The 24,758-nt window shown below is 40.9% G+C and overlaps 1 protein-coding gene and 1 non-coding gene across 8 annotated transcripts in view; both read right to left on the bottom strand.

The window, feature by feature from the left end:
• The window catches only part of CTNNA2 (catenin alpha 2), a 1,267,385-nt gene that overhangs the window by 251,158 nt on the left and 991,469 nt on the right, over positions 1 to 24,758 (bottom strand). The window lies entirely within an intron of this gene.
• On the bottom strand, positions 23,347 to 23,473 carry LOC127490462 (small nucleolar RNA SNORA40). Its single transcript, XR_007918411.1, has one exon. It is a non-coding gene; the product is annotated as a small nucleolar RNA SNORA40 (small nucleolar RNA).

Here is a 24,758-nt window from a genome sequence, read left to right on the forward strand (position 1 = left end):
GTGCAGGGGCCCAAGGACTTGGGCCATCTTCTACTGCTTTCCCAGGCCATAACAGAGAGCTGGATTGGAAGTTGAGCAACCGGGAGTTGAACCGGCACCCATATGGGATGCTGGCACTGCAGGTGGCAGTTTTGCCCACTATGCCACAGCGCTGGCCCCCAGAACCACAATGGCCGGCGGTGGCATGGCTCACTTGGCTAATTCTCTGCCTGCAGCACCGGCACCCCGGGTTCTAGTCCCGGTTGGGGTGCCGGGTACTAGTCCCGGTTGTTCCTCTTCCAGTCCAGCTCTCTACTGTGGCACGGGAAGGCAGTGAAGGATGGCCCAAGTGCTTGGGTCCCTGCACCCGCATGGGAGACCAGGAGGAAGCACCCAGCTCCTGGCTTCAGTTCAGTGCAGTGCCAGCCGTAGCAGTCATTAGGGGAGTAAACCAATGGAAGGAAGACATTTCTCTCTGTCTCTCTCTCACTGTCTATAACTCTCTCTCTCTCTGTCTGTCTGTCTCTCTCTCTCTCACTGTCGAACTCTGCCTGGCAAAAACAAAAAGCAAAAAAAAAAAAAAAAAAAAAAAGAACCAAAATAATTAGAAATACATCAACATAAGTACAAACTGTAAAAATTAGCTATACATGTTTGAAGAACTAAGGATAAATGATGATTAAATGCAAACAGTACAATATGAAATGTATGTATGCTCTGACAATGAAGACATATAACAATGTAAAATGAGAGGAGGAAAGAACAAAGCATACAAAAATATTTAATTTTTTAATGTAATTTTATGCATTGTGGTAATATATTATTCACACAGCCCTGTGTTTAAAGGTAGAATAAAGTAATTGTTTAATAATGAGATTTTAATGCATCATATTCTTGCTGGCCAGGAACATTAGTGGGAAAGAAAGGATATGTAATGTAGAAGAGATAGGCAAAAAAAATAAAGCAACAGATGAACAAACAAACAAACAAAAACCTGGCCCTATATCTGAATTAGAAATATCAATAGGTATATTGTGGGTTTTTTCAGTTTTATTAAGATATTATTGACAAAACTGTATGCATTTAAAGTATACAATATGATGATTTGATAAATATAAATACTATGAAACAATTACCAGGGTTGAGTTAATCAATATACCCATTACCTCATAGAGTATTTATCTTTCTTTTTTACTTTTGAGTGAGAAAGCGCAAGGTCTAGTTTCTTAGCAAAGCTCATGGACACAGTACAGTCACGATAATGGTAGTCATCATGCTGTTAGTTCTCTGTAACTCATTCTTCTGGAACTGGAGGTTTGTCCCTCTGACCAAAAGCTTCCCGTTATACCACCTCCACCTCCAGTTCCTGACAACCAGTGCTTTACTCTGCTTCTGAGTCCAACTTCCTGTTTTTAGATTCCACCTAGAAGTGATACTATAAAGTATTTGTCTTTCTCTGATTAGCTTATTATCTTTAATATAATGCCATGCATGCTTATCCACGTTCTCAGAAATTCAAAAATTTGCTTCTTTTATATGGAAAATAATATTCTACTATATATTTTATATATATACATTTTTTTTACTTTATCTAGTCATCTCTCAGTGGACACATAGTTTCCTTATCTTGGCTAATGCTGCAATGAACATATATACCCAGAAAGGACATTATTGGAAAATAATAGTAATACTTTTTTCTATAATGGCTATCAGTTTACACTCCCATAAACAGTATTCAAAATTTCCATTTTTACCACATTCTTGCTAACATTTGAACACATGGGATTTTAAATTGAAAGCACAGGTGCATACACATTCACATTCTCTGTTCTATCTAAAGAAGAAGCCTGAAAACAATGGGTAGCCTGGTAACAAAGAACATGTTGAAATTTTACACTAAAGGAAATCAGAACTGTTTAGAGAAATTGCAGATTCCAGGTCTTTGAGGCTGGGATGTACAAATACCTCTGAGCCATCGTGTCCTACCAGAAATCTGCAGAGAGCTATCAAAGACTTCTAGGCTCCTACTGGCCAGAGATGAGGCATGTTGAACTTCATGCATGATAACAGTTTCAATGGATTGAAACTCACCAAATATGTCTAAATCCATGAACTTTTAATGATTAAAAAAGAAACAGAAAAATTAATTGGTCACTTTCAGAGGATGACACCAGTTTATGTATCTTGAAGAATTAAGAATATGGCTTGCCATATTCCTTCTAAACTAGCATTGTAGATAATTATAAAACATCTGTTTATAGATTTATTCTACCTAATTAATGGACACCAAATAACAGAATTAGAATACAACCTCTTGTTTATGGCATCAGTAATCTCCCTAGGCTCTTGTCATGAGTTGCCAAGGCTATGGAAGCCTTTTGAGTTCACCAACTCTGATCATATTTAGACAAGGTCGTACCTTCAGAGAAAGGTACCTCCTTCTTTGATGACCCATTCTTTCCACTGGGATCTCACTCGCGGAGATCCTTCATTTAGGTCATTTTTTAAAAATCCCTAATGAAATAATAAATTTCAGCAATCATGGTTGAAAACACCACAAAAAATGAGATAACCAGATAATACAAAGGTTCTCCAAAAGCTCATGGTAACTGTGTATTTTGAAAAAAAATTATGTGCATATTTCAATATTTTTGAATCCAAATAAAGTTACATTTTATTTCCACTTGCTATGAACATTTTGAAGTACTTTCATTTGTGCAGACATAATACCACAATCTCAACTACAGTCTTGTCAAAAAGGGTCAAACCTACAACTGTGTAGACTCTGGATGTCCTCTGTAATTTTGCAGAGGACAGAATAACATAAGCAACTGCATCATGTACATCCAATCAAAAAATTCAAACTACAAGAAACTTCCAAACTGTTCAGATTCTGCAACATACAGATTTTTAGCTGAACAAAAGGATGGAAGGGGATGCAGGAACTTAAGAGAGACTAAGAGACATATCCTACAATGTGGGTAAAATTGAAGATACACATTTTGGTGATAAAACCACACACACACACACAAACCCACAAGGAAGCAAGGACTCTAAAAGTCAGGATAATTGTCACTTTAGGAAGAAGAGGGAGGGCATATGGAAATACTTCTTGGGAGGCTGACAGATTTCTATCTCTTGACCTGGGTCATAGTTACAGAAGTGTCTATACATAATTCAGTTGGGCCAATATTGTGGTGTAGTAAATTAAGCCACAGCCTGCAATGCCAGCATCCCATATGGGCGCCAGTCCTGGTTGCTACACGTCTGATACAGCTCCCTGATGTGCCTGGAAAAGCAGCAGAGAATGGCTCAAGTGCCTGGGCCTCTGCACCCATGTGGGAGACATGGAAAAAGCTCCTTGCTCCTGGCTTTGGATTGACTCAACTCCAGCCATTGTGGCCATTTGGGGAGTGAACCAGTGGATGGAAGATTGCGCTCTCTCTCTCTCACTCTCGCTCTCTCTCTTGCTAGAACTCTGCTTTCAAAGAAATAAAGCTTGGGCTGGCAACGTGGCTCAATTGGTTAATCCTCCGCCTGCGGCGCCGTCATCCCATATGGGGGCCAGGTTCTAGTCCCGCTTGTTCCTCTTCCAGTCCAGCTGTCTGCTGTGGCCCGGGAGGGCAGCGGAGGATGGCCCAACTGCTTAGGCTTTGCACCCACATGGGAGACCAGGAGGAAGCAACTGGCTCCTGGCTTCAGATCGGCGCAGTTCCAGCCATAGCGGCCATTTGGGCAGTGAACCAATGGAAGAAAGACCTTTCTCTCTGTCTCTCTCTCTCACTAACTCTGCCTGTCAACTTAAAAAAAAAAAAAGAAAGAAAGAAATCTTTAAAAATAATCATTCAATAAGTTAAATACTTAGCGTTCTTAAATGTCTATATCTGTGCTTTATTTTATTGCAGAATGTTTTAAAAAACATGTTTTATGTATACTCCTTCATGTTCCTTTCCATTTCTGGGTGGGATACAGATGACCCCAGGGTGGCCTGGGAAGCCATGAGTAGAAGATGGTAGATATCTCCGTCCATCATTCAACTGAGGCCCTTAAATACATACAGAAGAGAGCTGCCGACTGTCCTGTTTCTGGCCAAGCATTGCTACATGATTAAGAAATGCAGATCTATTATGTTGGAACCTTTGCACTTCACACATGTATATTATAGATTACTAGTTATAGAAGTTGTCTTGCCCTAATTTAACTAAAATATTCTGAAACAGACTTGTTTCCTCCCACTAACGCTTCCTTCTTTCAGCCTGCCTACCCTTCCCTAGATCCTTTTCACTGAAAGTATGGGACACAAGTCAGCATGCTGTCATTTTCTGGAAACTTATTAGAAACGCAAATCCAAGGGCCCACCCTAACTTGCATTTTGATAAGAATCTACATTTTAAAAAGATACCTATATGATTCCTCTGCACAGTAGAATTGTAGAAACACTTCCCTGGGAGACTCATTGTATCAGTCAAGCTCTTTGTCTCAAGCATTACAAAATAATTCTGGCTGATTTAAGCAGGAAAACATTCCTGCTAGTTCACAGAGCAGAAAGAATTCATACACATCAGGACACCTTGTGCCTTTTGACTTTTAGTTTTGATGCACAGTCTTGGGAAGATATATCGGATTTTTGTCTGGATGGAATACAGACCCAAGTTCTAGGTCATGGGTCCACACATAGTTGCAAGGTCACAGGTGTGAGGTACTGAGAAAAAAATCTTTTGTGAAAACAGAGGGTCTGGCAATTTCAGAGTCTCATATCAAGATTCATAAGATGTTGAAATCTCCAAACACAGAAAATGAATTTGGATGCTTACCCAAAAAACAAAAAGATGACCCATAAAGTGTAAACCTATCAGAACACTAATTCAGGATCCCAAGCATGGATGAAAGTAGAAAAAACAGAGATGCAAGCATGGATGAAAGTAGAAAAAACAGAGATGTATTTATAAGAAATAACTAAAAGGTGAAGGTTGTTTATAAGGAACAAGATCAGAAACTACAAACCTGGAGAGGAATAGCAAGCTTTCTACAACTCTTCTCTTCTGTGCCCACAGTAGACATGATTAATCAATCACAGCATTCTTTTATGCTGAGCTCAACTACTACTTCATAATCCTTCTCTGTGCTGTGTTCCAGGTAGCCACTACCAATCAATCCTATTTATTTTGCAGGATGAAAGCTTTCTTTCTTTGCTGAGTTGCCCCAGAAATGGAAACTGTTTGCATGTCAATCTTGAGGCAGAATTGGCTATGTGACTGAGCAAACCAGAGCCATATTGACTTTCATAAGTAAAAGTTAATAACCAAGTCTAGACTAGGCTGATGATACTCAATGAATGTCTAACATCTAACAAATGTCTAACATCTATCCTGTCAATTAGATATTTACATAAATCCTGTTAAGAATAGCAGCATTAACTTCTTCACTACTATGATGTAAGACACACCAACTAAGGTCAAACTCGGAGGTAGAGTGTGATTTGAAATAGGCTTAAAATTCTGAAGCCTTACATCTTTCCTTAAATTTGGCTTCTCCATTTGCTTCATGATTTCTGACATATTTTACCATATTTCCTTAAGCTTTGTGTTATGCTTATTATTAAAAATGAAAAATCAAAGCAGAAAAGTGACTGGACCATGAGCCATCTAGCCTGGGGGCTTGACAAGAATTGAGTTTCATTAAGTGAGACAAATTTTAGCCAGTCTGAAGGTCAATTAAGGTAATCAGTCAGTGTAGTAAAACACCCAAAGCCATTTTAATAAGGAAAGGAGCCATCAATATACACATTCTTCTAGTATGAAGGCATTGTCCAAACTTGGTGTGGGAATGAGGGTTGGGGAAGCAAAGGTACATCAATGAAGCCTATACAAAAGCATCTACAAAACAATCACCATTTTAAATTAATTTTGCTTTCTTTTTAAGAGAAACCTAAAATTCTTTGGTTATTATCTTGATGGCATCAACTATGTCCTATGAAATAAAATCACTTTAATTGGGATTCTTTCTGTAATGAAACCAATTACTGCTAAAGGAAAAGAATAGTTCAGCAGCCTAATGTTTTTCTCCATCCAACCCATTTATCCACTACCAAACTCAGTCTCTGCTGGATCAATTAAAAGTACAACTGTCACCATTTACAATACCTATGTGCAAGCATATGATGGTTTAGTTTAACCAGATCAAAAGTTCTTGTCTCTAGATTTTTTCTCTAGGAGTGCTGATACAGTAGGAAAGTAAATTAGGAACATATCTCACTGAGAGAATAAAAAGCACTGAGAGAAACTTAAATAATTATAGATTTGTTGCATTAACACCATTCTTCATCTCTGTATCTGAGCATAATGTTGTATATCTCTGTAGTGATTGCCTTCTGTGACTCTAGACTTTACCATGTATGATGCCTTGGCATGATTGTTTGCCACCACGATTCAAGGGGATTGAAAATACTCAATTAATCATTTCTTTTGTTTGCTTCTGGTCTCTGCTATTCCTATGAGGACATGTTTAGGCAAGATTTCTGTTATAGGAGAAGGTTTAGAAAGACAATGAACAGAACTAAAGTACCTCACTCATCCCTGCCAACGTCATCCTTGATCAGTCAAGAGCAACTGAGCCCGGGCGCATGACAGGTTTGGGTGGACAGGATGACTATCCTAGATTAGTGATTGACAAATGTGGCTGCATGCTGCTGAGGTGCTTTTATACTACATTATTGTGAAAATGGATGACTGATAAGATGATAATACTACATCCATTTCATTACAGTAAGTTTTTGTGGTCATTGAACCAATTTTTGGGAGAAATGGAAAAGACATCTTGAAAATGAATTTTGAACAAAACCAGAAGAATCACAATACCAGGTTTCAAGACATATTACAGGACAGTTATAATCAAAACAGCCTGGTACTAGCACAAAAATAGACTTGTGGACCAATGGAACAGATTAGAAACTCCAGAAATGAATCCACTTATCCACAACGAACTAATCTTTGACAAATGAGCTGAAATCACTCCCTGGATAAAGGACAGTGTCTTCAACAAATACTGTTTGGAAAATTGGGTCTCCACATGCAGAAGTATGAAACAGGATGCTTTCCTCCCATACTATACAAAAATCAACTGACAATTGATCAAGGATCTAAACCTAAAACCTGAAACCATCAAAGTACTAGAAGAAAACATAGGAGAAACACTGCAAGACATTGGCATAGGCAAAGACCTCCTGGATAAGACCTCAGAAGCACAGGTAATAAAAACAAAAATAGAGAAAAGGGATTACATTAAGCTAAGAAGCTTCAGCACGACAAAGGAAACACTCAACAAAGTTAAGAGGCAACCAACAGAATGGGACAAATTATTTGCAAACTATTCATCTGATAGAGTACTAATACATAGAATAGTTAAGAAACTTAAGAAATGCAACACAATCCAGTTAAGAAATGGGCTAATGGGGCTAGAATTGTGGTGTTAATGGGTTAAACTGTGTCATGCAATGCCAGCATCACATATAGGCACTAGTTTGAGTCCTGGTTGCCCCATTTTCTGATCCAGCTCACTGCTAATGTGCTTGGGAAAGCAGCAGAAAATGGTCCAAGTCCTTGGGCTCCTGCACCCACATGGGAGACATGAATGAAGCTCCTATCTCCTTGCTTGCCTCAGCCCTAGTTGTTCTGGCCATCTGGGGTGTGAACCAGCAGATGAGTTCTCTCTCTCTAACTCTTCCTTTCAAATTTTTTAAGAATAAATATAAATTTTATAAGAAAAAAAAAGAAATAGGCTAAGATATGTACAGTCATTTTTCAAAGGAGGAAATACAAATGGCTAACAGACACATGAAAATAGGCTCTCATCAGTCATCAGGGATATACAAATAAAAAACACAATGTTTCATCTTACCCCAGTAAAAATGGCTATCATCAAAAAAAAATTATTAATAATAACAAATGCTGGAGAAGTTGTGGGAAAAAAAGGACACTAATATACCACTTGTGGGACAACCATTATGGAAGACAAAACAGAGATTCTTCAAAAATCTGAAAATTGATCTACCATATGACCCAATCATCCCACTCCTGGAAATTTACCCAAGGGAAAGGAAATCAGTATATGAAGGAGTTACCCATACCCACCATGTTGACTGCAGCTCAATTCACAATAGCTAAGATATGAAGTCAACCCAGATGTCCATCAACTGATGAACAGATAAAGAAAATGTGGTATATGTACACTATGGAATATTTCTCAACTATAAAAAAGAATGAAATCCTGTCTTTCACAACAAAATTTATGCAACTGAAGATCATTATGCTTGGTGAAATAAACCAGTCTCCAAAAGACAAATATATATTTTCCTTGATTTGTGGTGATAGAATACAAAAATGAAATGTATATGAGTGAAATTGACATCTTGAGATTTAATTATTGTTTATACCCCTTTCTACTTCTGAGTATAGAGTTAGTCTTTCTACTTATTCTTTGTTAAATCCTTTATTTAATGGAGTATTAAGCTTGTGATTATAAAGTAAATTGAAAGTATGTCACAGCAATACTTAAAAGAAACATAAGGAAGGAAGGAGGATGGGAACAAGGGAGGTAGGGTGGGAAGTATTATTGTGTTCATAAAACTGTAGATATACATGAAATCAGTTCCCTTTATAAAAATAAAGAAGAAAATAAAGCACATTTCTGATCAATCAATTAGCTTGGTGTTATTCCAATTTAATTATTTGTCCCAAAACATTAAAATTAATAGTTTTTTTTCACAAATTAAATTTTTACAGCCAAAGGTCCTGCTTAAAAATATTATAGCTACAATTTCCCATTTTTTATAGATTAAACAAATCCTTTAGCTTAGAAAGTACACCAAAGAAATACGTTATGGGGATTAGCACAGGGAAGAGCCGACTGAGGCTCATTGTAAAGGACAGTAGCAGGTGCTTAGCTGCTTCTGTTGATTTCACTTTCTGGCCCCGAAGACACAGGTCTGTGTCAAAGTTCTCTTTTCCCTCCATGATAGGCAAGGACAATTTCCTTCATGAGGAGAGACAGTGAAAGGCTGCCTTGGGATCAAGGAGTGTGGGAATCATTGTGGATATCCAGATGGCCTCAGTCCAGCAGGTACAAGAGCTTGTCTTGGTTCTAGTAAAAATGTTAGAAGAAAGCAGAGCTGACAGTTGCTGACTGCAGTGTAAGAAAACAAAGCAAGTGTTGGTGGAAGGGAAGGTGTATAAAAAAGGCAGAAGTGGACTGTAGCAGTGGGCCATGGAGGAGAGGTGGTGAGGGGAAGACAAGAATGGAGAAGGGAAAAATATTTTATATTAACATCTGTCATTTAGTGTTTATTTTGTGAGACTGTTATCAACACTTAGAATAACTCACTTGTTTCTCTCAAAAGAGCTTCCAATCATTTCCTTTATCTTATTTATTTGAAAGAGTTTCAGAGAGAGGAGAGACAGAAAGCTCTTCCATCCATTGGTTCACGCTAGATGGCTGTAACAGCCAATGCTACATCAGGCTGAAGCCAGGAACCAGAAGCTTTATCTGAGTTTTCCACGTGGGTGTTGGGGATCCAAACACCTGGGACATCCTCTCTCTGCTGCTTTCCCAGGCTGTTAGCAAGGAGCTGGACTGAAAGTGGAAACAGATGGGATATGCACAAGTGCCTATATGGGATGCCAGCATTGCAAGTGGCAGCTTTACCTGCTACACCACAATGTCAGCCCCCTCCTTTATTGTATTGATGAGGAGATTGAGGCAATAGAATCAAGTAACTTGCCCACACTCACATAGCTGATAAATAGCAGTGGCAAGATGTGGACTAAGATCGTCTGGTCCCAGAGATCATACGCTAAACTACTAACATATACAACCTCTCAGATGGCTACCTTGTACCAGCTCTGCATACGTTATTGACCAAAAACAATGGTGCATATAATGGTAATGGAGAAAGTTTCAGGAACAAATGTGATTCCTGGCTGAACAGTGAGGTGCCTAGAGGATTCTAGATGCTTCTTTCCACTCACCGCACCCCCATCTCTCAAGATAGTAAGTCCAAAAAGAAAGAAAAAAAAAACCCTCCAATTAAAAGGATGAAAGAACAGACCTTGTGGCAGATGGATACCACAAGAGGAATCAGTGATCCCACTAGAGCAGATGTGATACTTAATGAATTCTCATGCCAAGAGTATAAAGTGACCTGTTAGATATTCATTATAAGACTGACTTCCTGGGGGCGGCGCTGTGGCTTACAGGGTACAGCTGCCACCTTCAGTGCCGGCATCCCATTTGGGCATCCATTCAAGTCCCAGATGCCCCACTTCTGATCCAGCTCTCTGCTATGGCCTGGGAAAGCAGTAAAAGATAGTCCAAATCCTTGGGCTCCTATACCTGCATGGGAGACCTGGAACAAGCTTCTGGTTCCTGGTTTTAGATGAGTGCAACTCTGGCTGTTGGGGTCATCTGGGGAACGAAAAAGTGGATGAAGGACCTCCCTCTCCCTCTCTCTCTCTCTCTCTCTCTCTCTGCCTCTGCTTCTCTGTAACTCTGCCTTTCACATAAATAAATAAATCTTAAAAAAAAAAAAAAGACTGACTTCCTGAGACTTGGGAGTCTGTAAAAAAAAAAAAAAAAGAGTAGGACTCATGATTTAAGATATGCCTTCTGTGAAAGTGGTTAAACATGCTGTTGTATTCATATAAATTATTAGTGAAGGTTTTTAAAATAGTAAATTATGAAGTCCTTAATAAAATGTTTCTCAGGATTCTGAGTTCAAGTCAAAGGCTATGAGACTCTTCCCCAAAAAGACAGAAATTTACCCTCCATGCTTTGAAATAGAGATTATTATAGGGACGGAAATTCATAAGCCAGGTAGTGACAGAGGTGATCAAGGATCTTCCTTTCTATAAAGAGATATTTGAAAGCTGCATAGGCAGTTGACATATCTAGCATTCTATAGAATACTTCATTCTTTATACTTTATTCTCCTTCTTAAGACTACTAATATGAAGACACATCCATCCTATAATCCATAAGAATAAGTACATCCAAAGTGGGAGCCAGAGTCCTCAACAGCCAGAGTAGGGACAACTTGAACTTGGTATCATACAGCAAGTGCAAGAACCCATAAATATTGTCTTCATTAGCTCATGGGCCCTGTGATTTGTGTCCCTGATGAACAGGGGCACATTTTTTGACCCCTCCAGTAAACAGGCAATGTAATTCCTCTGTAAATTGACTATTAGAATGGTTTAAATGCCCTTGCTTACAAGATGAAAGGCATAGTTAACACTTTTTACATAAGCTAGAAGACCAAAATTTAGCTATCAATCAACCAGGGCAGAAAGGAATGACTTGACAAAATCATTCGTTAAGTCTGACAGGAGTCAAGAACACAAGGCTTTCTTCCAACTGTTTAAATGTATGTGTGACAAGGGAATATTAATTGCATAAGACAAGACATTTAAAGGTATTAGCTCAGCACTACCAGTCTATTTTACCCAATTAAGGTTATTCATCAATGTAAATAACTGCATTTTCTTCAGCAAACCCAAAGAAATGTAGTCAATGGATCACACCTATTTTAACAATCCACTTCTATAATTCATGAGAGGGAGAGTGATGAAAGGATAGACACAATTTAACTCACAAGAAAAGAAACTCTGCAAAATGACCAAAAGTTGTCTGCCTATGGGGTGAGACATGAGCAGTGTATCATGATGTATACCGAGCTACATTCAAATAGAAACTGCAAAACTGTCTTGCACAAAGTCTAAAAACCTGCAACCATTTGATGAATATGAAACAGTTCCCTGTAAAAGACAAGCAAAAATGGTTCTCCTACAGTAATAGCAAAAGCTTAAACCTGCGGGAGACTTTGAAGCCTGTAGGTGTCATTTTAATTTTCTTCCTAAGTGCAGGTGTTTTAAACACCTGCAAATCTTGTGGGTTAAGCTGCCTGCTGCAGTGCTGGCATTTCATATGAGCACCAGTGAGTCCCAGCTGCTCAGCTTCCTATTCAGCCCCCTGCTAATGTGCCAGGGAAATGCCTCGGTCCCTGCCACCCACGTGAAAGACCCAGATGGAGTTCTAAGCTCCTGACTTCTGCCTGGATGAGCGCCAGCTGTTGTGGCCAATTGGGGAGTGAATGAGCAGATGAAAGACCGATTCTCTCCCTCTCCCACTCTCCCACTCTCCCACACTCTCACACTCTCACACTCTCACACTCTCTCCCTCTTTCTCTGCAATTCTGCCTTTCATACATCTAAGTAAATCTTTAAATACCTGCAAATCTTTTTAATGGACATTCTTTTTTTTTTTTTTTTTTTACAGGCAGAGTGGACAGTGAGAGAGAGAGACAGAGAGAATGGTCTTCCTTTTGCCGTTGGTTCACCCTCCAATGGCCACCGCGGCCGGCACGCTGCGGCCGGCGCACCGCGCTGATCCAAAGGCAGGAGCCAGGTACTTATCCTGGTCTCCCATGGGGTGCAGGGCCCAAGCAATTGGGCCATCCTCCACTGCACTCCCGGGCCACAGCAGAGACTGGGCCTGGAAGAGGGGCAACCGGGACAGAATCCGGCGCCCCGACCAGAACTAGAACCTGGTGTGCCGGCGCCGCTAGGTGGAGGATTAGCCTAGTGAGCTGCGGCGCTGGCTCAACATTCATTCTTTTTTTTTTTTTTTTTTTTTCAGGCAGAGTGGACAGTGAGAGAGAGAGACAGAGAGAAAGGTCTTCCTTTGCCGTTGGTTCACCCTCCAATGGCTGCTGCGGCCGGCGCACCGCGCTGATCCGATGGCAGGAGCCAGGTACTTATCCTGGTCTCCCACGGGGTGCAGGGCCCAAGCACCTGGGCCATCCTCCACTGCACTCCCTGGCCACAGCAGAGGGCTGGCCTGGAAGAGGGGCAACCGGGACAGAACCCGGCGCCCCAACCGGGACTAGAACCCGGTGTGCCGGCGCCACAAGGTGGAGGATTAGCCTAGTGAGCCGCGGCGCCGGCTCAACATTCATTCTTAAAAAAATAAAGGAAGGTCTCTTAGTTATATCTTCAGCTGTGCATTACAAGATCTCTTTCTGACCTTAAGGAAACACATGGATCCATAAAGAAATATCTACTCAAATGCCTTATTTGTATGAAGGATATTTAAGTATTTTGCCAAAGAAGAGAAATGAGAGAATGTAAATGCACAAAAATATAATAGTGTAGGTACTAACACAATTATCTCCAAAGAAGCAGAAACATGAGTGTAAGAGAAATGAGAAGTCCTCAGAGAAGAAATATGCTTTCTCTCTGACTCCTCTCTACTGTGTGATTAGTGTTCATTTGTTTATTTCTTTTATTGCCATATAAGGAGCTATTGGTGTACCAAATCCTATGTGTGTCCAAGTATACAAAGGGCTTAAAGAATTTCACTAAAATGCACATACTCATTTAAGTTTTTCCCATGAATTTTTTGAAGTCCACTGCGTAGAGAAAAGCAAAACAAGCCATCTAATCTCACCTACTGCCAAAAACTCCTCTACCGTCTCTATTCTCAATTCACATCTATTCTATTCTCTATTCTCAATTGTCACAATTAACTTGTCCTCACACATAAATGACTGGCCTGTTTAGTAAGCATGAGTTCCTTCTGTTAAATGCATTGGATGTTGTTCTAAGGAACAGTATATATTTATAGTCTTTTTTTTTTAACATTTCCTTCACATCACATTGTGTGAATTTTATCTCTCACTTAATTCTCATTATTTCTTCACCCACCAGAACAAACATTCTTTCAAATACCTAGTTTTTAAGTTATCCTGGAAGAATCTGACATTTCAAAAGGATGGAATTTTAAGTGACATGGGTGAAGGTAGAAAATATATTCCTAGGGGCCAACATTGGGTACAGCAGGTAAAGCTAGTGCCTGTGATGCCAGCAACCCATACAGATGCCAATTTGTGTACCAGCTGCTCTACTTCCAATCTCCTTCCCTGCGAACAGCCTGGGAAAAACAGAAGATGGTCCAAGTGCTTGGGCCCCTGCCACCCACATGGAAGACCTGGATGAAGCTTCTGGCTCCTGGCTTCAGCGCTGGGGAGTGAACCAGTGGATAGAAGATCTCTCTTTCTGTATCTCCCTTTCTCTCTATAATTCTGACTTTCAAATAAATAAATAAATCTTAGGCTAGCAATATCTTTTTTTCCCTAACTACTTTGCTCAGACATCTTAACTCAGACCAAAATGTGTATTTAAGATTTTGTGTATTTGGAAGGTCTACTTACTCTCTGGCTACTTATTTCCTTTAATAATGTCCTGTGCATGTCTTGCTTTTATAGCTTGCAGGGAACTTTCCTAGACATTATTTCATTTGACCTTCCTTACAACGTCATGGTGGGGGTGAGTGGCTCAGACTTCAGGGCAAGCATCATTATCTGTGTTGTTCAGATGAGGAAAGGGAGGATTCATTTACTGCAGACAGCAAATGCCAGAGTCAGGTCTCCTCATTTTAAGAATTGCACAATTTTACTCCAGGCCCACATGTTTGGAACTTTATTTTTTATGCATTCCAAATTGGACAAATGTTACCCTTCTTTACATCCCTTACTCCCACTCCTCATGAACCATTCCTTCCCATCCCTATCGGCCCTCTGATATTACTCATCCCTAGAGGGGATCTAAGATCAGATGACTAGTTTTATCACTCTCAGTATTGATTATCTATTGTGGCATCAAATAGGCACAAGCCTCTTGAATCTAGTGTGAGTAACAAGACAAGCTCACTCCAGCCAGGGCCCTTTAGAAGCTTGTAACATGCTGTTGAAAAAGTGACTTAAACTCTCCACAATTGCTTGGTAACACTTAATGGAAGGATCTGATGTCAGGCTAATAGCAAACCCTTTAAAAAAGTTTGCAGTTAAAGAGCTTGAAACAAGATGCAGAGGAGAACAACTCTCTAAAATCATAATTTCTGATGAGCTCAAACCCACGCACCTAACCACAGTTTAGTAGGAATTGTACCAGGTAAAGTCATGTGGTCCCATAACATCCATAGTCCTACCATTCCTTATTATAGCACACATCCTCTGGGTCTTAGGAGAATCCCCACTACAAATACATGAGTTCCTGGGAGCAATCTATCCAAAATTCACCAGTTACCACTCCAGGTATCAGATGATTGACACTTCAGTTCACTTGAGCAGGATGGGTAACTTGGAATGAGATGCTGTACGGTAAGGGAAGAAGAGTGGGCTCCCACGTCTTGGTACAGATGTCACTGATAAATACACCTCTGAAGCTTCTGGCCATCTGTGCTAATTTAAGAGCCCATAACACTTACAAAACGGAACCAGTTGTGGATAACTGTGTGCCTCTGAGCTACCCTCTCTCCCTGGAGTTCTAAAACTGTGTGCTACAGTTCACTTCATGTCTTTAACTATTGCACAGCATTCATTTCCAACAGCTGTTGAATGTTTCCCTAGAGAAACTTCATTTCAGATGGAAGCCTCATAATTACTTCACATTCCCCAATTTGTAGAAAGTCTGTAGAATGACTGGTGCCGTCACCAGATAAGCAAAAGGCAGGAGACAGTGTCAGATTCAAGGTCCTTTAGTTTTTGGGAGAATTTGGGTTCCAGCAATATATTCATTTTATTATATATGGGATTTACTTCTAGAGTATGGTTTGGTAGACCTTCTTGTAAAGGGTCAGACAACATACATTTTGCCAAAATTTTGTAAGCCACTTAGTCTAAGCTGAAACTATTCAGCTTGGCAGTTGCAGAACAAACACAGTCAACACATATTTGATAAATAGGGAGAGGAGTGGATTTGAGGTACATGCAGTAGTTTATTAATGCTGGTTTTAGATGGCTTCATCAGTGGATTTCTCTCTCTCTCTCCCTCTCTCTCTCTCTCTTTCTCATTGCCACTGTGATTCCTTGGCTGCTTCTGGCTCCACTCACCTGTTGCGTATTTATAAACAAGGATCTGCTATATCCAGCAGCTACCTGCTTAAAAAGATAAATGAAGCTAGAGATGACATGCAGGAGCCTCCACATGGTCAATTTAACAAAATTGACTTGTATTGTTTATTCCAGTACTCCCAAAGTAATTCTTTTTCTAGCATAAGCTTTAAGAAAAGCAAAGAAGAGGAAAACCAAAGCAGACATTGTTGGCTATTACTAAATATTCTGTGAACTAGGAGAATATCTGGTTGGGTTGCTTGGCCTTCTTGATTTGGGCTGTGACCTGGAATGGAGCCCAAATGCTGATCCTTGCCCATAAGTGGGCAACAATGTCAAAGGCACTTCCTCAAGCTGCCCTAAGACACAGAGAAAACACACAAGGAGCAGCAGATAAGTTGGTTGCTATGGTAATCTTCAGACATAATGACCAGTTGATCAGTTACAACTTATCCCCCTCCAACTAGTTATTTTGACATCGATAGATACAGCCTCAGGGTCACATTGATCTAAACCTATGGATTTCAAAGAGGCACTGAAGAAATTTGCTCAGAGTCAGGCATGGTTCATTAGTGCTGGCTTCTTCCTGCCCTTAGAACTCAGAATCCTCTCTGTCCTGTTTTTCTGGTCTTACAGACCTCCCAGCTTGTCACATCCAAGGGTGCACTTTAGCTTTTTCAGCCATCCCCTTTACACAGTCGCAACTTAGATGGTAGGTATTTAAGGCAGGCTGATCCTCTTTGAAACTGAAGGAATCAAATGAAAATACAGAAGCTCTGCCTTAACGGTTAAGGAGAGTGATGCTCTCATGAAAGAACAAGGAAGTATGGGAGAAGAGAGGGTGGGGCTGGGACTAGTTAGTCAGAACCCAAAGTTCTGACAAACACTTATAGCTGGATCAGATAGAAAAATCTCCTCTTATCCCCAAATTCCTCATGACAAATGGTTCTCCTTTAATCCTGGAACACTTGGGTACAATTCGTTCAACGATTTCTCACTGAATCTACCAGGCAAGTCTGCTAGTTTCCTGATGTGCATTTAATCAGATATCCTCCAGCTAAAATGATCATCCTTTCCTTTTATTCTCTATGATTAATTCAAAACATAATTGTCAAAATTGTACTCATGGCTCAGTTTCTTGCATGGGGATGGAAACAGATATGGACAGCATAAGGAAGAAAAAATACCGGTGACTATATTAAACATGATACTTATTATTACGATGAATATAGAGAAACTCGGGACTCGTTAATAATTGATATTTACCATATACAATTCTCATTAGGAGAATTTTAATAAAAGCTATAAACTAAGATTAAAGTCTGCCAACTTTAACCACAGTCATTAAAAGGCCAGACTTGCAAGTCAGCTCACAAGGGTTCACTACTTTCCAAGCTTTATATCAGTAAGAAGTTTAATCTCCCTGTTGGCAATTCCACACTCTTAAAACAACCTTTTTGATAGTAATAATTCTCTGAAGAACTGTAGAAATTATGGATATATGATTAAGGGAAGAACAGACACTAAACAAATACCAGTTTATAAAAAAAAAAAAATTCAGTGAACAGCTTTGCTTCTCCACCCTTCCTCTGGAAGCAGGAATGAACTTTAGTAAGTGATCAGATCATCAAAAGAAGTGATTATTTTAGTTGTCTCAACAACAAGAGGACATTAGCTGCTCAGTCCCTAAGGTTAGCCATTCTTAGCATGCAGGGCTATGAAAAGGCAGTGCGATATGACTTCATGTACAATAGTGATTACTACTTGTAGGTCTTTGGAAACTCTAAATAGAGTTCTCTACGGAAGCTTAAACTTTGAAAGCAGTTTTGCTCACAAAACCAACATCCATGGTTGATAATTCCAAAGTGATTGATCTTAATTCTATTTTCTAATAACTAAAATTACCCAATAATGGTACCACCTGCCGGGGGAAGAGATCTGCTCCCATCTCTAAAGCAGAAGCTAACAGGCAGAATCCTAAGGAAGCTGAAGAAGAACCTCTTGCTCAAGGACGATCCTAGGAGTCTCATCCATCCCAAAGAGTCCAAGAACCATGATTCATTAGTCAGCATCTTCTTTTTCAAAGTTAGCTGAGAAGTAAGCCCAAAAGATATTACTGTTTTCACTTTCTCTCCATCCTTTTACCCAGCTCCTTCCAAAGGCCTGATTTTGGAGTAAATTGAAAATCTTTAAAGATATGTAATCATTGTTCAGCTTTTAAAACAGTGTTTATATAGAGATTGTATCTTTTTTTCTCAAGTTAAGGATAGGTGTGACTTTTTCTCTCTCACTAGAGGACTTTCTTTGTTAAAATGATTATATTTCTTAGCATTTTTATCTAGATATGAAGGAAATTTTCCATGCTCCAGTATGACAAAAATACCTGTTCTGGGTACAGTTCCCTGAAATGTGGCACCATATGTGCATCAGTAAACATTATGTGTAGAGTAAATTACACCAAGCCTTATAATTAGGCAGTAAGGAAATTACTGTAGACCTGAAAGAGTAAATCAGCAGTGTTAAAGCACTCTCCATTTTCTCTGAAGCACTTCAGAGGGTCGTAAAAAGCCTGTGTCACTGTGATAAACATCAAGAAGAAATGCATTTGGAGCAAGATAACCTAAAAGGCACCACCATTCAAATAAGTCTTAGAATCTGGAGTCCAAGGTATCTTCTCATAAAATGTGAAAGTCAGCCCTTTTGCTACTAATGTGGGAGGGAAACGAAAAGTCCCTAATACGGAGGGTTTGGGGGGAAGACATTCTCCCACAGCAGGTGTAGTAAAATCTTTAATAGGGGATTCTGGAGGAGAGCCAGGACTAAGGAGAGGTTCATCCATGAGGAACAAAATAGCAACACTGTAAATAAACACAGTCAGTATTGCAGATTTTCCCTCTTGCTTCTGGCTTCAATCTGCTCAGCGCTCCCCTGTCTTATTTACAGTGATCCTATCTTTATTTACATTGTTGAGATTTTGTTTATCACGAATTTTCTGCATCACTTTCGATTTTCTCAAATACTGCACACAATATTATCTGCCTTCATTAGTGAGTGTCCCCTGAAATCTTGGGCTTTAGGCTAGTGACTCACTCGCCTTAACCTAGTCCTGGCCCTACTCTTACAACATTGGACAGTAAACAATCAGATCATTTGTTCCTAGTCCAGGCCCAGGGGAGAGGAGCCTTGTGAAATAATCAGAAATTTACATATTTCTGCTCCTAGTTCCTGACACAGCACTCCTAAACTACTTGTAGATAGAGGCACTGATAGAATCTTTTGTTCTAATATCTGTATCTAGTATCTTTTGTATCCAGTATCTAGTATGCAGTAATCTTTGGTCCTAAATCTTGGCACAGAATCAAGGGCTAAGGCCTTTGCAATTTCCTGAGTGATAACATCTGCCAGAGAGTTGCTAAGTCCCTTGAAAATTCCAAGATAATACAGGCATGTTTTGCTGTAATGAAGCAGGGTTCCTGGGTAGTTTCTGGATAGAGGCTGAGTGCCAAGGGAACCGACCACACAATTACTGAGTTAAAACAGTAAGTCTTAGCCACATCCATCCCACAGGGAGAGGGGCTGAAGGCTGAGTTGATTACCAATGGCCAAATGACTTAATCAGTCAGCCCACCTAATGAAATGTCCAAAGAAACCAGAAGTACAGGGTTCAGAGAGCTTCCAGGTCATTGAACATGTGATTATGCAAGGAGGGTGGCATGCTGGACGGCATGGAAGCTCTGAGCCCCTTTCCACACACATTGCCCTATAAATCTCCTCCTTATAGCTATTCCTTTGTGCATTTATGATACACGGTGAACACACGTAGAGTGTTTCTCTGAGATCTGTGAGGCACTCTAATATATGAATCACACCCAAGGAGAGGGCTGTGGGGACCCCAGTTTAGAGCCCATCACTCAGAAGTGCACATGGGCCGGCTCCGCGGCTCACTAGGCTAATCCTCTGCCTTGCAGTGCCAGCACACCGGGTTCTAGTCCCGGTCGGGGCGCCGGGTTCTGTCCCGGTTGCCCCTCTTGCAGGCCAGCTCTCTGCTGTGGCCCGGGAGTGCAGTGGAGGATGGCCCAAGTACTTGGGCCCTGCACCCCATGGGAGACCAGGATAAGTACCTGGCTCCTGCCATCGGATCAGCACAGTGCACCGGCTGCAGTACACCGGCCGCGGTGGCCATTGGAGGGTGAACCAACGGCAAAGGAAGACCTTTCTCTCTGTCTCTCTCTCTCACTGTCCACTCTGCTGTCAAAAAAAAAAAAAAAAAAGTGCACATGACAACCTACTACTTGCAACTTGCACCTGAAGTAGGGATAGTCCAAGTGGGAATGAACTCTTAATCTCTGAGACCAGACACTGTCTGCAGGTAGGCAGCATCAGAATTAAACTGAGTAACAGGGCACCCAGATGGGGTCAGCCACTGGTCAGCATGAGAGAAACCACACACATCACGTAGTGAGCAGAAGTAAAGTAGCCCTGTGAAAACACAAGAGCAGGAAAAACACTGTGCTTTTGTTTTTTTGGAGCCACAGCATGGCTTCCCCATCCCTCAAAACAGGCACTGTCTGTTAGGTGGAGAAGTGAGGACAAATGGATTGAAGCAGAGTTGAATGGACTCACAAATCTTCAAATACAACCCCTATAGACTGAGATGCAGTCTGTCAGAAACAAAGGTTGTGGAACTCAAATCTGCGAGAACACTGGAAATCATCTGGAAACCTTATCACAACAGAGATTTGAAGGAACCATGACAGGCATATGGAATCAGAATCTTTCAAGATAGACTGCAAGTAACTGCACTTGGGCAGTTCCTGAATTTGAGTCCTCTAAAGATAGTCATGCAAAAGAAACCTACTGAGTTAAGGCATCCTCTCTTTAAATGGAAATTGTTACCATCCTATTCAGCAAATCTAGCCTTTAAAACAATGGAACCTAGGACATATGAGTTTAGAATGAGGGCAAGTTGATGATTGGGGTATTTCCTGGGTGAGATAGCTGCATACAGTGGATTCTTCATTCTTTCAATACCTGTGTAGTCATTATTTATTTAATCCCCAGGATATATTCTGAGGAAACAAAGAATAACAGGATATGGTCACAGGTAGAAATAAATAAACAAATCTATTACAAAAATGTTACAATATAGATACTTTAAAATATTCTAGGAGTCTATTGGATAAAACTTGTTTACAGGAATTGGAAAAGTTGTAATGATAAGGTGACATTTAAGCTAAGCCATACAGAAAAAAATTGTAAATTCTACTGTAAGAAAAAATGTGAGGTGAGGGTATTGTAGGTAGAAGCAAGAGCAAGTAAACAGGCTTGCAGATCTGTAGACACCTGCTTATCAGACCACCAGGCTATCAGGAACTGAAGGCAGGGAAGCTGGTTCTAAGGCTGTGGCCATCATTCTTATAAAAAGCAAGTAAGCAGGGCAAGTGGAGGTGGGAAGGCAGGAATGAACTAAAAATGCATTTGGAAAAAGGTATCAGCTGGGCTGCCTGGCTGACGGGGTTTTTAAGGAATGATGAGGGGAGGAGTCGCAGGGCTGTAACTCTCCTGTGACAGTGAACACAGTGGGAAGGACACAACTGTGTAGGGCCAAGGAGGAGTGAGGCTTGCCTTTAAGAGTTCTGTCAGTTTCACTCAGCCAAAGACGGCAAAGAGGAGCCCTGAGCAGATCACCGTAAGTGGAGGAATGTTTTAACTCTGACTTCTTCACAATCGTCTATCCAAGCAAAGTACACTGCTGACAGCCCTCAGCGACAAGCAGTGATGTCTACAGCAGCCAAAAGGCACAGCGTGATGGACCCTGGAGCGCATGGGCTTCCTCCTGTCCTGGGGACAATGGCAGGTGAGGCAGAGCCTAGAGAAAGATGACTCACTTTCTCAGTTTCCGATTCATCCAGGCTTCCCATGGAATGAGGAGATGAAGAATTATCAGCAATGCTGACAGAAATTCCCCCTGGGAAAACTTTCATCAGAAGTCACTTCCGGTAACAAGAGGTAACCTCAGCATGGAGCAGAGTAGACGTGTTCATCTATGAGCTCATTGCACAATGACCCACTGGGTACATTCCGTCAGGATCAAGGTGATTAGCTGTTATCACCAGCTCTACATACAGCTGAACTGAAGCCGTAGGGGTTGATGCACAACACACTTAGAAGTTATCTACTTTTCCTGAATATTCATTAGTTTATTACTGTACATCCATGTCAATGGACCTTAAGCAGGAAGAGGTTCTCAAAATGTATTAAGAGCTTTCAAACCATATCACAGAGCCTACTCATTTCATGGCAAAATGAAAGGGTAGTAGAAAAAGACTGGGAAAGGTTTCATGGGAATTGTAATGGTTTCTACTGTACCTCGCACAATTGTTTTTTTTTTTTTTTTTTTTTTTGACAGGCAGAGTGGACAGTGAGAGAGAGAGACAGAGAGAAAGGTATTCCTTTTCTGTTGGTTCACCCTCCAATGGCCACTGCGGCTGACATGTACCATGCTGATCCGAAGGCAGGAGCCAGGAGCTTCTCCTGGTCTCCCATGCGGGTGCAGGGCCCAAGGACCTGGGCCATCCTCCACTGCACTCCCGGGCCACAGCAGAGAGCTGGACTGGAAGAGGAGCAACCAGGACAGAATCCGGTGCCCTGACAGGACTAGAACCCGGTGTGCCGGTGCCACACAATTTCCATCTAATTTTTAGTGATGGTTTTGGCTAGAAAAGCTTAGCCTAAACAAAGCCTGCAATGATGAACATGGGCCAACCTCAGTGAACCAAGTTGGGTGTTCTGAAATGAATGTTCCAGTAAGCTAGAAGAGCACTCTGCAAAAAAACAAAATTTCTGTCATTTAAATCATCACAGTTAAAAATCTTCCAAATTTTCCTGCTTATGAATTTCATCCTGGAAAATCTCATAGAATTTGAAAAAAAAAAGCTACACTTGCTCTTGCAGTCTCAAGATTCATTTTTATATAACTCCTCCTCTTCTTGATGGTATTTATTTATTTTTATGTTCTTGAAAGGTAGAATGACAGCAAGAGAGGAAAAGACAGCTATCTTCCATCTGTTTGTTCTCTCCTCAAATGCCCAAAACAACCCAAGTGGGGCCAGGCTGAAACCAGGAGCCAAAAACTCCATCTGGATCCACCTCAAGGGTGGCCAAAGCCCAAGCACTTGAGCCATCAGCTACTAGCTCCCAGAATGCATTAGCAGGAAGCTAGATCAGAAGCAGCGTACTCAGGAACTAAACCAGCACTCTGATAGGGGATTCAGGTATCCCAAGAGGTAGCTCAGACCACTGTGCCATAACACCAGCCCCAATACCTCTTTTTGATATCTAAAACTATTTCAGTATTTTTACTTTTTCCAGAACCAACCATTATGGTTACCAAGACTCACCTAATTTCTAACTGCCTTTGGCAGCCTAATATTCCTTCTTATATGTATCAAAACCCATACTGAACGATGAGCTCTAGGTTGCAAACAACATTTATTTTCTGCACCTATCTGTAAGTCTTTGCCCACAAGTTTAACAAAAACACACATATGTGCTAAGGATCAGGATTGTTAAAGCTTTCTCTGGGGCCGGCACTGTGACTCAGTAGGTTAAGCATCTGCCTGTAGGACTGGCATCCCATATGGGCGCCGGTTTGAGTCCCAGCTGCTGCACTGCCAATCGGGCTCCATGCTGATGGCCCGAGAAAGCGGTGGAAGATGTCTCACGTCCTTGGGCCCCTGCACCCATGTAGGGACCCGGAAGAAGCTCCTGGCTCCTGGCTTTGGATCTGCCCAGCTCTGGCCGTTGTCGTCATCTGGGGAGTGAACCAGATGGAAGTCCTACCTCTCTGTCTTTCACTTTCTCTGTCTGTAACTCTGCCTCTCAAGTAAATAAAAGTAAATCTTAAGAAACAGAAAAAGCTTTCCCCTAGACTAACATAAGAGAAGATGTCTAAGATTAGACCAAATGTGCTCATTCTCTGGTATGTGTTTTTGGACTCAGACCTTTGCCTTCCCACTTTTCCTCGACTGCTAGGGCCTAGAGGAATAGCAGAAGAAAACAAATCAGTAGTTGAAGCCCATAGTTGACTTGGTTTCCCTATTCATATATGTGTTACAGTTCCCTCTGCTTAGTAAAGAGTAACGTGATTAATTACGCTCATTAAGCTACTGAACTCCTTCTGGGATCGAGACTCGCTAGTGAGAAGCTGTCAAGCCTGCTACCTGCCCCCTCCAGACTTGAGTATACACATGAGAAGCCAACCAACTCATATTGACTCACGGAAGGAAATTAAACCACTTCATGAACTGAGCAGTACCTTGACCAGGGAAGAGAGTGCCCACAGTGATATTTCAAGAACTGTTTCGAATGGACAGAATTTTGTATGCTGGAGTTGATTTAATAAGTGTTTTCTGGGTGATAAATAACTGTATTCTGATTTGGCATTCAGGGCTGTTTTTCAGGTATTTTCTAAGGCAGAGATGGCTTATACAGACAAGCATAACCCTTAATCAAAAACATGTCCAAAATGTGGCCTTTCCAGTGTTCTTGAACTACCTCTTAACTACTCTGCCCTGATCCCCTGGCCTTTTTGATGCTGAGTTTTGGTGTTCTGATTCCATTTCTGTTCAGCTGTCACTGAGCTGCTCATGTGCTGTATTTCAAATCCCATTTGCTGTATGATCATTTTGTGATCTCACGCTTTCACACTAGTGTGGCAAGCTGACCCAGAGACCAAACTCCAGCTTGGACATAAGGTTTCCATGTGAAGAACACAAACCTTAAGATCTGGGGGAAATCAACACTATTAATTTTTTTGTGTTGTTGTGATTGTCATAGC

The sequence above is a fragment of the Oryctolagus cuniculus genome, chromosome 2, assembly GCF_964237555.1.
Source record: "Oryctolagus cuniculus chromosome 2, mOryCun1.1, whole genome shotgun sequence".
In the NCBI taxonomy this organism is placed as follows: domain Eukaryota; kingdom Metazoa; phylum Chordata; class Mammalia; order Lagomorpha; family Leporidae; genus Oryctolagus; species Oryctolagus cuniculus.